General features: G+C 39.6%; 1 long non-coding RNA gene and 1 other non-coding gene across 2 annotated transcripts in view; both read right to left on the reverse strand.

The window, feature by feature from the left end:
- Positions 1–955: 955 nt before the first annotated feature.
- Positions 956–1,027, reverse strand: TRNAH-GUG (transfer RNA histidin (anticodon GUG)). Its single transcript has one exon. It is a non-coding gene; the product is annotated as a tRNA-His (tRNA).
- A 2,132-nt stretch (positions 1,028–3,159) lies between these two features.
- LOC109280707 (uncharacterized) overlaps positions 3,160–12,217 on the reverse strand; it is a 102,110-nt gene continuing 93,052 nt past the window's right edge. Inside the window, exons 5-6 of the long non-coding RNA XR_009455551.1 lie at positions 10,193–10,332; positions 3,160–6,558 (exon numbers count right to left, since the gene is read on the reverse strand). This is a non-coding gene — a long non-coding RNA (uncharacterized LOC109280707). The remainder of the gene's footprint in view (positions 6,559–10,192; positions 10,333–12,217) is intronic.

Consider the following 12,217-nt stretch of genomic DNA (forward strand, 5'->3'; position numbering starts at 1 on the left):
GAAAAGAAGAAAGAATTGAAGTCAAGACAAGACAAACTGGGAAAGAGGAGAGGGGGAAAAATATAATTATGCCATTGGCTATCTAAGAGTTTGATATTCTCAGCAGCAAAGTATAAAATGCGGCCTCTGGAGAATTGGAGAATTAGAAAGAAAGAGAAACGAAACTCCTACTTAGTTTCATCCATAATAGGCAACGCTCATCTACCATTAAAAAAGAATCCTACTTACTCATTATATTTTTGTGCCTCTTATTATAGCTAGGATTCTCAGGTTGTAATGAAAGGCACTAAACCTTAATGGGATATGCTCACCTAAATTCTCTGAAAATCCAAACCTAATTTTGGTTGGATGAATAAATTGCCAGTATATTTTTCCCTATCATCAACATCATCGGAGTAAAAGGTGGAGAAACAGAGGCCACCCTACGTTCTCACACTTCCTGTTCCCCTCTTTTTTTCAGCCTTTTTTGAGAATAAGGCCAGGAGGAAAATTACATTGTTTTGCCTTTGGTGCAGTTGTGCAAGCTTTGTGTCACCGTTAAGTTTTCATCTTCCCCCTCTCCCACCAACTCAGTGCCCAGGGCAGTGCTCCAGTTACTCTGCCCCAGGTATGCCACTGGCATCCTTGTGAAAATTAGTCCAGATTTGGCTAAATTCTGAGCTTCTTGCAATTTGCATGTGCTCAGTGGTAGAGTTTTCATATATTCATAGATGTTAGGGGCTGGACTGGACCTCACAAGATCATCAGGTCCAGCCCCCCTGCATTTGGGCAGGAAAGACTGCGGGGGTCAGATGACCCCAGCAAAATGGGTGTTAAGACAACTTCTGAACATCACCAGGGTGGGTGAATGTACCCTCTCGGCAGGAGTCTGTTCCAGACCCTCGGCACTTGACTCACAAAGTTTTTCCCAGATGTAAAAGCTGCACCTTGTGCCATACCACCGTTTGCAAGATGATGCTGTGACTCGGATTCGAACCGAGGTTGCTGCGGCCACAACGCAGAGTACTAACCACTATACGATCACAGCAAGCTATCAGAGCTACAGAAGGTGCTAGTGTTTGGCAGTGATATCCTCTCAAGCTTTCATGTCCCCTGAATAGGCTCTGTTCCAAGGTGTTTCCACATGTAACTTTATTGCCCCTTCACCTTTTTATTGTTGAGAATTAGATACAGCAGAAATGCAAATTCATGAATGGCTGTCTCTCAGCTGATACATGTAGGATCGTACCTGGGACATTCGCAGCTAAAAACCTGTACTGCCACTGCTTTTGTGCTAAAACAGCTAGTGGCTGTAATCACTCATTTCCCGTGTGCAATGACAGAGAGAGGGGGGTCTCATAACACATTCACTGATGTATTAAATAGGCACCAGAAAAGGGGCTGAACAAATCGTACAAGTTTTGTCAAGAGTAAAATTTACCAATATTCCACTAAATAATTACCAGCTCACTTCAGAAGGGATCTCTTAGTCATCAAGTTAAATAATAAATAATGCTACATAAAGTTCAGATTTGCTGAAGCGACTAAAATACACACACACACACCCCCCCTCAGAAAAAGTAATACCCCGGTTAAGCCTCTGTCTGAGTTTCTTTTCTAAATCCTGAAAGAGCTGGAATGTTATTACCGCAAAAATCAAAGCTTACTGGAATAAAACTTGCTTTAGGCCAGGTAAGTCTCTTTTCTTCCTTTTTTTTTTTTTTCCTTTAGAGACATAAAGGTTGTTTAAATATCTTAATCCATTTTTGAAATGCAGAGCAGGTCTTCTCTACCTCACTAAACCCTCAAATCCTTAGTGGTCCAGATGCTTTATTTTCAGTGAATTTTTAAGTGCAAAATATGAAATGTTGCCATTTATCTGAACTAATGTGACCCTCCTTCCTTATTGTGAATGTAAAACACTTTTCAAATTAGAAAGACATATGCCATATGTTTGAATAGAAAAGTGGGGAATCTACTGACTAGACACAGCCCGTGTCCTCTAACTGGGTACATTGATTCTGTTTGAATTTTTATGCCGTTCTAAAGACTGGAGAACATACCGTTCATTTAATTGCTGTCTGATGTCAGATTTCTTTTCTGGATGCATATCTCCAACAGAATGTGCTGTCATGAGTGTAAGGACTGGCCAGATTATATTGCCTTTTGCTCAGTTAGACACATTTTAGCACGGGGAGCGAGTAGATTTGGGTAGACTTCAGGCTGGAATGCAAACAGCTAAATCTCCCCCTTTTCAGGGGGAAATTAATGCAGTTGTATCAATGCCCAATCTTTCAGCATAATTCTCGGGGGAAGGGGAAAAAAAAATGGAGTCTCCAAAAAATGCAGGTGCATTTTTGCCAACAGTACCTTGGCATTGCAATCAGACCTGTACAGCTAGGACTTCAGTAGGCTCTGTAGGCACAGAAGGCTTTACCTATGTGGATCTAATGGCAGGTTCAGGTCCAAAATGAGTATTAATATTTGCAGGGCTGTGCAAATCTGAGGCTTTTTGCCCCTATATGAACAAGGGCATAGTCAGCTAGTACAGGGCTAGAATGTGTTCCCATCATTCGTATTGTTTTGCTGTAACTTAAATGAAAATGTAGGCCAAAATATCTACAGAGGTACTAGAGACAGCAGGTATCATGAATCCAAATTAAACCCTGATTCTGTATTTGGCACATTTCCCCAGGTAAATGCAATGAGACTGGCCTAGTCACTTTTCCTTTCCTGGTCACACGTGTGATGATTTCCACAGTGAGCTCTTAGTTAACTGTTGCCGAGGTTGTAACTCGCTGAAGGAGTTTGGACTGTAAAAGCAACATTTCAATTATATGAATAATCACATTCAAAATGTTACTTGAATAATTTGAGTTCTTAAATTAAGCAGGCACTTTTTTTTTTTTTCCTCAAGTGAACTATAAATTACATTTTCCGCTACATTGGCAGTAAACGGGTAATTAATATCTCAACTTTTCCTTCTTAATGTTGATTTAAGAAAAATAAAATAAGCCCAGAACATAAATGAGCTTTGCTCTCACAGCTCAGATCTTATTGCCCTTCCCTCTGAAGCTGCATCATTCTGGGCCAACTTCTTTAATATGTGCATAGCAAGGCAGTTACATGGCCTCGCATTTTAACATAAATGAAAGCAAGAGAGGACTAAGCAGACAGAGCCAAGATTTTTACAGCTTTTTTTTTTTATTGCCAAAGAAAAGAGTTCTTCATCTCCCAAACAATGACATTTCGCATAGTATTTTTTGATGCAGAGCAAAGAAGGGATTTTGGCGAATTTGCCGTAAAGTAAATATTTGCTATCTTAGCAGCTTTCTTTCTTGCAACAAAATAACAAAAAAAAAAGACATTTATTCTTGCAATTTCATAGCTGAAGAGAATACCCTTAGAAAAGCTTGATCCAGATCCTTAGCTAGTATCAATCTGAGTATTTCCATTGAAGCTGGTTATGGATTCTGTATTCTGGCCATGTATTCTGATGGAGGGGGGCATTGTATGTGATGGGTGATACCGAAAAAATGCCAATATTTCTCAAAACAAAACAAACCAAAAAAAGCACGAACCCACTGGCTGCAAGGCAGGATCTTCACTGTCTAAATCATCTCAGCCAAGTGTCTGCCCGACCTGCTCTTGAAAATTTTCAAGGATGGAGACTCCACAACTTCTCTAGGTAGCTTGTTCCAATGCTTCACCACCCTGAGAGTGAGACAATTCCTCATATAATCTTCAACCTAAATTTCCCCAATAGTGAGGCCATTGCTCCTAGGCCTGTTCCCTGTGGCCACAGAGAAAAGCCCATCTCCCTCCTCTCTGGAATTGCCCTTCCACTAGCAAATCTCCCCTCAATCTTCTCTTTCCCAGACTAAACGCCCCTAGCTTTTTTAAGTCTTTCCTCGTAAGTCATGCTCCCCAGGCCTCTAAACGTTGTTGTTGCTCTGCGGTGCACTCTTTCCAATCTGTCCAAATCCTTCTTGAAATGCAAGGGTCAAAACTGAACGCAGTACTTCACACTGAGGCCTCACCAGTGCTGAATAGAGCAGAAGAATCACTTCCATTGATTTGCAAGTGATGCTTCTGTTAAGACAGCCCAGGATGCTGTTGGCTTTTTATTTTTTGCAACAAGAGCACATGGTTGGCTCATATCCAGCTTCTGGTTGACTGTAGCACCCAGGTTCTTCTCTTCATTGCCGCAGCCCACCCAGTCTTTCCCCCGTCTGTGTTTGTGTATGCAGTTATTCTATCCCAAGTTCAGGACTTTGCACTTGTCCTTGTTGAATCTCATCGGATTGACTGCAGGCTAGTTTTCCAGTCTATTCAGACCATTCTGGACTGTAGCCCTCACCTCCAGAGTGTCTTCAACTCCACCTAACTTGGTGTCATCAGCAAAGTCACTACGTGTGCTCAGTCCCACCATCTGAATGCCATCATCATAATCCAGTACAATACCTTAAAAAACTAAGCAAATTTTATTACCAGGAAATCAGAACACGCATGCATTCCTCACTCCCACCTAACATCAGTGAGAAATGTGATGTTTAAATATTTTTTCTTGGGTGTTCTTTCCCTCTCTTTCTATCTCTAAAACCTGACATTAGAAATCAGTGAGAAGACTCATGTTATCAGTCCCTAGATAGGTTTTAACAGCTGGGGGTCACATGTTCTAAGTATAGGATTTTGACTCTAGAATTTACTTCTTTCCTAGATTTTTGTGTATATTGACATGCATGCTGTATCAGGCCTTCTCTTTTAATTCTTTATCTAGAGCAGGCTTTATCTAGAGCTATGGCTTGGTTTTCTGGATTGGTGCACCCATTCTTTTCTTGATAACCTGGGATTAGTGGAATATCTTGGTGACTGTGAGATTAGCTTCATTGTTAATTATTTCCCATATGTATTACAGGATGCAGCTCTGGGGAGCTCAGATGGTGGGGACAGACTGGGACGTACCTGGATTGGGCTGGGAGCATGGTCACAGCTATGACTCCCTTCCGCAGGGCACAGCAAGGAAAAAGTGGTTACATCTTTTGAAAGTGCAGCAGTTGTTCTTGCCTGACATATATATGTATATACCTATCATCCAGGAGGCATTGGGATGCCTTTGACAGCTGTAATAATATCTGGCATTGCTTGAATACTAGAGGTATTGCTCCAACTGAAGCACTCTGCAGTTTCATACAGCCACTATTTGGCCCAGTGGTCTGAAGCTTGATTTTGGCTATAACGCCTTCAATGTAGAACAAATGTTTTGACTGCTATGGGGAAATCCTATTCCAAATGAAATCAAGGGGAGGTTCACCACCAACCTCAGTGGAGTCAGGATATTATCCCCGAGAGTACTGAATTCAGAATCTAGGCTGCAGTTCAATGAGCTACTTAAACAATATCCCTCACTTTAAGCATGTGTACAGCCTTATTCCTTTTAATGTGACAATTCACATGCTTAAGGTTAGGCAAAGAGCAAGTGCTCAGTTGTCAGCCTCGTTCTTGGGAAACATTGTGATTTTTCTACCTCCTTCAACAATTAACAAATGCATTATTCATGAACACATTTGATTCATTATTTGACTGGATGCATAGATGGTTAAATAATCGTCATCAAATAAATTAGTCTCAATTTTTTACTATTAATCAGTAAATGGATTCTTTACAGATAATGTGTTTTAATTATTCAGCTGCTTCTGGTATTTAACTGCAGTACATGGAAACCTTCATTCCTAGGTCAAAAGCTTTTACTTTAAAGGATAACGGATTGACTTTTGAGAACAGTTTTCTGGTGAATGCTAGTTTAATGTTGTTTGGGGTGTGGGGTGGGTGTCATGTTTTGTTTTGTTTTGGTTTTTTATCCCTACTTTTTTCATTTCAACCTGTTCTTTTATTTTTTTTTTTTTCCATTTTCCTTCATTAGAAGGCTGCTGTGTCTACCACATAGATGATATACAGCTTGCCGAACTGTAATGGCAAATTGCAATTTGTTAGTACATACCAGGCCTTTCTTTTGTCCAAGTTGTTTCCTTGGCGTTCTCTCTCCACAAAGCTATATAATTAACCAGGGTCACTTTCCTCGTTCTGCATTTTGCTATTTTCCACGAGTATGGGAATGCACGGAAGCCTATGCCCTCCGTGACTTGGTAAGTGCTTTATACAATTGCATCTTTGACAGCTATCTGTTATAGTGTAGCACAACCAAAGACATAGTCACTTAACCAGTAGGCCTTTAACTACTGTGGGATTGGACAAAAGGTAAAAGTCTTGTAATAGTGGTATCTATCTCTGAGTTTGCATTATCATTTCATAAGGCAAAACAGAAGGTGATATAAGCCCACTGCCATTCCTTAGTTTTTGACGGAACATATTCATCAAAAAAGCATGCAGTCCCCTGAGCTTGCAGCCATATGCTACAGGAAAATGTCACCAGTTAAAGATGTATTCATTTGCTGTTTTGAAAACTCTGTTTGATATTCATACATTCCAAGTGTTTTGACCTAGATTTCTGTAGAGGCATTAGATCCTGTACTGAACAGGAAGCTAGACAGCTGTTGCTTGTGTAGTCAAAGGAAGAATCTAAAGTAAAAGAAAAAAAAAGAATAAAAAAAATGAAAACATTTATTAATGCATGCCAACATTTTGCACAGCCAATATGTTTAATACTAGATTAACTAATATAAGCATATGGGGATGCATTTGTTGCAAAGCTTTAAAGAAAAGAACAAAGAAAAAAGTTGGATGTATCTAAAGTTCACACGGAATAGAATTTGCACTTTCTCCTATAAATGAAAGCCTGGTGAAATGGCAACATACTTTAATTATAAGCTTCTTGCTAATGTCACAGCATTTAGGTTTTTCGGCTATATGATAGTGTAAGCTTCTCAGCACATATCCTGGCTAATGTGAAAACCTACAGGTAGCAAATATCCTTCTGGGCTTCTGCAAGCTTTCAGAGCCTATTTCACCTCTAAGACTTATGGAGGATTTATTCATTGCACATGTGGCTTCATTTCAGATTAAGCCAGTCACAAGTTAGACATAATAGAAATATATCTCCTTGGTCATTAAACTATGGTATTCAATCCCTAACAGTGGTACCTAGGCCACATTTTTATGTTATTGAGTTTACACTCCTTTGACTTGAACAGCAATGCTCCTGCTTCACAAGGGTTAGCATTAAATAGATGTGCAGGAACATTGCTTTGATAAACATAGGCAGTCCGTGCAGTTTTAAGAACTTGGTGCGCATTAGAAATAGCAGGCTAAACTCTTCATTCAGAGGGTGTTTGTCACAAATTTCAACCTCTAATGTCTTGATTGCATTGGTATTCCAGCAATAGGCAAATATAATGGCAACTATTTTCATCCAAAATGCTATACAAAATTGTAAAAATGTTTAAATGGAAATATTCCAAGAACTCTATTCATATGTGCTCATCCAATATTTTATGCAAACAGATTTCTGCCTCTGGTTTCTTTTCAAATCGTTCACTTTCGCTCTTTAACAAAGTATGTGATTGATCAACTAAGTCATCTTTTTTTTTTTTCTGGTCTCTGCTTGGATGATTGAAATTTTTAAAATATGAGATTAACAAATAAAGAAGAAAAAAGAACCATGCAATTCTTCAAGAATAAGGGATAGTTTCTCCCCACAATTGATACTCCAGTATCTTGATGAATGTTCTTGAGCAAATAATACGAGGCAAATTCAACATTCCAGTTACAAAGACTCTGAATTGTCTTTTATATCATTTGATCAGCGAGTCTGCCATATGCATGCTATGCATTTGTGTTCTCCATAGGAACACATGCTATAATTGGACATGGTCCCAAACCATGCCATTTGTATCTGAGCCTGCATTAGTTGTAAATCGAAAGTTTTTTCTGCTGGGGTTCAATTTTTTTATTCAATCCACTATTAATTTAGGCTTTCACCATAAAGTGTTGCCCGGCATCTGAGTATGGATTTGATCTTTCCTAGGGCTTGGTAGCTGGAAATTGGCTTAATATCCCATCTTTAAATACAGTCAAGCCCAGAGACTTTATACCACAGATAGAGCAAATGGAGAATGAGGAGAGTTAAGAAGGGACATGGAAAGGTCATGACAAAGTCGGGGAGGAATTCAGGAGTGGTGAGAAAATAAGCATGAGATGGTTGGGAATGTAGGAGTTTACAGAAGGAATGTTAAGAGCAAGGAAGGTCATAAACATTTTTTTTTAATTAAGGAAAAGTAAAATAAATATACTCTAAACACAGCTATCTAGCTACCAGCCATATCCTCTTCTCTGCTACTTATGAGTGCAGTACAGAAGTGTTGGACCTTTTATCCACAGGGCAAAATCTTTGTATTGGCTCTTGTGCATGTGTAACTGAAATCCTAAATTCTGTTCCATGCCGAATTCGGGAGCAATGAAGTTGAAGTTTGCCCGCTGCGTGTAAATCAAACGTGCGTTTCTGCTCCCTCGCCCAAATCAAAGAGCAGGTTGCACTGCCAATTGCCATTCCTTCAGTTTTTATAGTCTACTTTTGCAAAATTGTTCCATATGGTTAACGTTAAAATTTATGGAGGATAGAAATGGTTGGGCTGCTCTTTGTATTAATCCAAAATGTGTCACTGTGTCAGGAAACACTAACTGTTTACAGCAAAGCATTAGCTAAATAATGGTTTTAGTCCTTCACTAATAACAGTCCTGACACAACTGAAATATCTTATTACCCAGCGTGCACCAGTTAAGAACTCAAAGTAGTATGCTGTACTGCAGCCAGTTTGAACAGATGGATTTAGATGGATGCAGAGTCAAATATATTCCTTTTTGGAATTTGTCTGCCTAATTTACTCATGTTACTATTACAGAGATACCAAGATAGCTGATGAAGCTGCTCTGTACTGTATTTACTCTGCTGCATTGCCACACATAGATGTGATTCATAGACTCACAGGAATTACAGATGGAAGAGCCATATTAGATCATTCAATCCATCTCCCTGCTGATGCAGAATTGCTGTCTACAGCTACAGTACATTTTCTCCTGTTTTGTCTGGTCTAGTTGTAAAAGCTCCCTAACATGGGACTTCCACAGCTTCCCTTGGGAAACTACTCCACAGTTTAGTAATCTTCAATTCTCATCTTTCAAAATTGCCACTGTCAGAGACTGGCTAGAGAACTAGATGGGCCATTGATTTGTACTCTGATGGTAATTCCTCCCTTCCTAATCACTAGGTGTCCCTGTACGAAGATGCTGCACTATCAAAATAGCCTGGTGCTTGTGGGCACATCTCAACTTCGGAGCTGTGGTCCTATTCCCCACTCCCCCACCCCTTGTAAATTATACTGAGGCTTTGCAAACCTAACGTTTTCTATAGTTTTCCTTTCTGAATGCCCTGCCACACGTGTGATTCCCCAGTTTAGTTTGCACAAATCCTTGTCGTGAAGATTATCTCCTGGGGAATGTCATCCCCTTTGCATTGTTCCACTGGCACATCAAGTTCGAGTTCCTTGTCCTCACAGTCCAACCCCGGCGTAACTTCGTCATCCCCTCCATTCTCTCTTTTTCTGCTTCTTCATTACCCCCTCACTTCAGTCAGTGATACCAGGTTTTATGCTTCTTTAGCTTATTTCGCCTACAATTGCTTTTATGTTCTCTGCGATGTCAGGAGAGCCTGACAAATAACTGATTCTTTTTTCCCCCGCGCCACTCTCAAGTCTAAGAAATGGGGGCAAAAACCGTTTCAGCTGAAATGAAGCAAAACACTTACAAATTTTCACCAAAAAAAAAAAGCCAAAGCAGAAAAAGAAAAACATTTGCAGAATGATGCATTTCATTTAAGTTATTATAAGAGCCTTTTAACCTCTTTCAATAGTATTGAAAGAAAATGCTGAAGAAAAAGCTGATTCAAGTGTTTTGTTTTGTTTTTTTAATGTGTCAACGAAGTGTTTTGATTATCACTTTTTTGCACCCCAAAAAATCAACAACAAATCTGGGACAAATGTGGACAGTATTTCAGTGTAATTGAATCTGCACTTAAAAATGTTGGACAATGCTATACGTTACAGCTGTACATGAAACAACTTCCCTGAGCTGGTCCATAGGGTCACATTTCCCTATATATTTAATTCATTCCTAAAGCCCATATTGTGACATCTGTGCAAAACTAGCTAATTAATGCTGGCAAATTTGAGAGGTAACTGGTAGCAGTCCGTATGCTTACCTATCATAGAGCATTAGGGCTTAAATACTAGTGGCATTTGTACATTCTTCAGCTCCCACTTCAGTCATCGGGAGTTGGACTTGATTATCAAAAGCTGAATTTTTCCCCATCTCAGAAATAACCAGAAAAGGAAAAACGACCTTGGATAAAAGAAGAACCAACTTAAACGTTGATAGAAATCCTTCATGTAATGCAAGGAAATGTACATCATTTTGCGTGTCTGTGCATTAATGAAATGATAAATACACATTTTTGGTCACTTCTGGTCGTCTTTCTGAGGGCTGGGACCAGAAGTGAAAGTGCCAAGTATCAAAACAAACACAGTTAGGCTACTAATACCAGCTCATCTGGAAGCAATAACTACAGTCAATCACAGAGTATATCTTTATCTGATGAGATTTCCAGCCCCATTTTTTTAGACTCAAGAGGTTCAGATAGTTCAGATAAGGTTTGGCAGCTGAATTGGTACTTGTCCCAAGCAAATCTCCCGAGGTTCACAAGTCACTAGTAATAAATGAAAGTCATTACAAGGTGATGGTTGCTTTGTGAACTACATGAAATAAATTGGTGGTGCCAGTCCTGGTCCTAAGAGACATATGTCTATATTCCAAAGCTACCATGGGCCTATTTGAGATATCACAATGGAACCAGTCAATGACTATATTGGGAGCCTCACATGACCTCCCATCTCTGATTGTGTTGGGGGAGCATGAACTGGTACACGAGGGGTAAGTGGAGAGAAGGCTTGCAGTCTTCAAGGGCTCTTGATATAGCACCTTCATGCACTGGAGCAAAAGAGCCCTCACAGGGGATGTCAGCAGAAGGAACAAGCTGATTATTCGGGCGCAGTATGTGTAGCGAGAAGTGCATCCATCTCATCTTTTCCCCATTAGCTTGTTCACCTGCTATGCCAGGTGTTCTCATTAGCCATATGTATAAATATTTGTCTAACTCATTTTTTTTTATCATTCTGGTTTTGTATGTATAAGAAGAAATGAAGCCAATCTGTACGTGAAAATCAGCTTTTGGAGATTTCCTTTTGGCTGCTGGGAGCTGGGTTTCTTTTAACAGCCCCTTTTTGCAGTCGGCTGCTATCTCAGAGACACATTTGCAACAAGTAAGAGCCAGCTTAGTACAAAAAAACCCAAGATATTGATGAGTTATTGACCTTCCACATGTTGCATGTTTGACCAATACGTCTGAATGACACCAGCACTAAGGAGTATAATCTCCTCTCAATGAATCAATATGGATCCCATTAACACTCGATGGAAGGATAAGAATGCTTTCAAGGGCCTGACCCTACATTCATGGTATGCACAATACTTCCATTGAAAGCTGAGGAAATCTCAGTCATGCTAGGAGCATATACATCATATTTTTAATAAAACAAATAGAATCAGATCCATAAACCTTAAGGCAGACCCAACTGATAAATGAACTTCAGGAGGTTCCAAGATCCCATTCCAATTAGTATATGAAAGTTTGGGTGCTTATTCAAAGCTTATCCAGACTTCTCTTCTCTGGAAACAAGGGAAAATTCAAAAGTTCAGCCCTTCCTGTGAGGTTTCTACTATGCCAGAGGTTTCAAACAGATTAGGAATAATAACCAGATTAGGTACAGATGTACAGGAGGTTAAATGGAATGTTTCAAATTCCCAAGGAATGGTTGGATTTTAATATTTAGTTAACTCTTTTCTTCCCCTACCTTTCTTTTCCTACACCTAGTAATCTGGCTATCCCAGTTCTGCTTTAGAGAGATTTATATCCCTTGCCTGAAGCCCCTAATGCCAGCTCAGATGCTAAATGCAACAACAGACTTGGCACTGCCTTAGGTAGCCCAACAGTGAATGAAAGACTGGTAGTCCTCACTGGTCCATCAAAGGTAATTAAGCACCAATTCCTATCAAAATCCTTAAGCACCAATTCCTATTGTCAATGGGAATCTCATTTCTATCTGTGACTTGGAAAGTTTCCCCATAAACCTAGACTCACACCTAGATTTTCAAGCTAAAATGTTACTTT

This window comes from Alligator mississippiensis, chromosome 11 (assembly GCF_030867095.1).
Source record: "Alligator mississippiensis isolate rAllMis1 chromosome 11, rAllMis1, whole genome shotgun sequence".
NCBI classification, from domain to species: domain Eukaryota; kingdom Metazoa; phylum Chordata; order Crocodylia; family Alligatoridae; genus Alligator; species Alligator mississippiensis.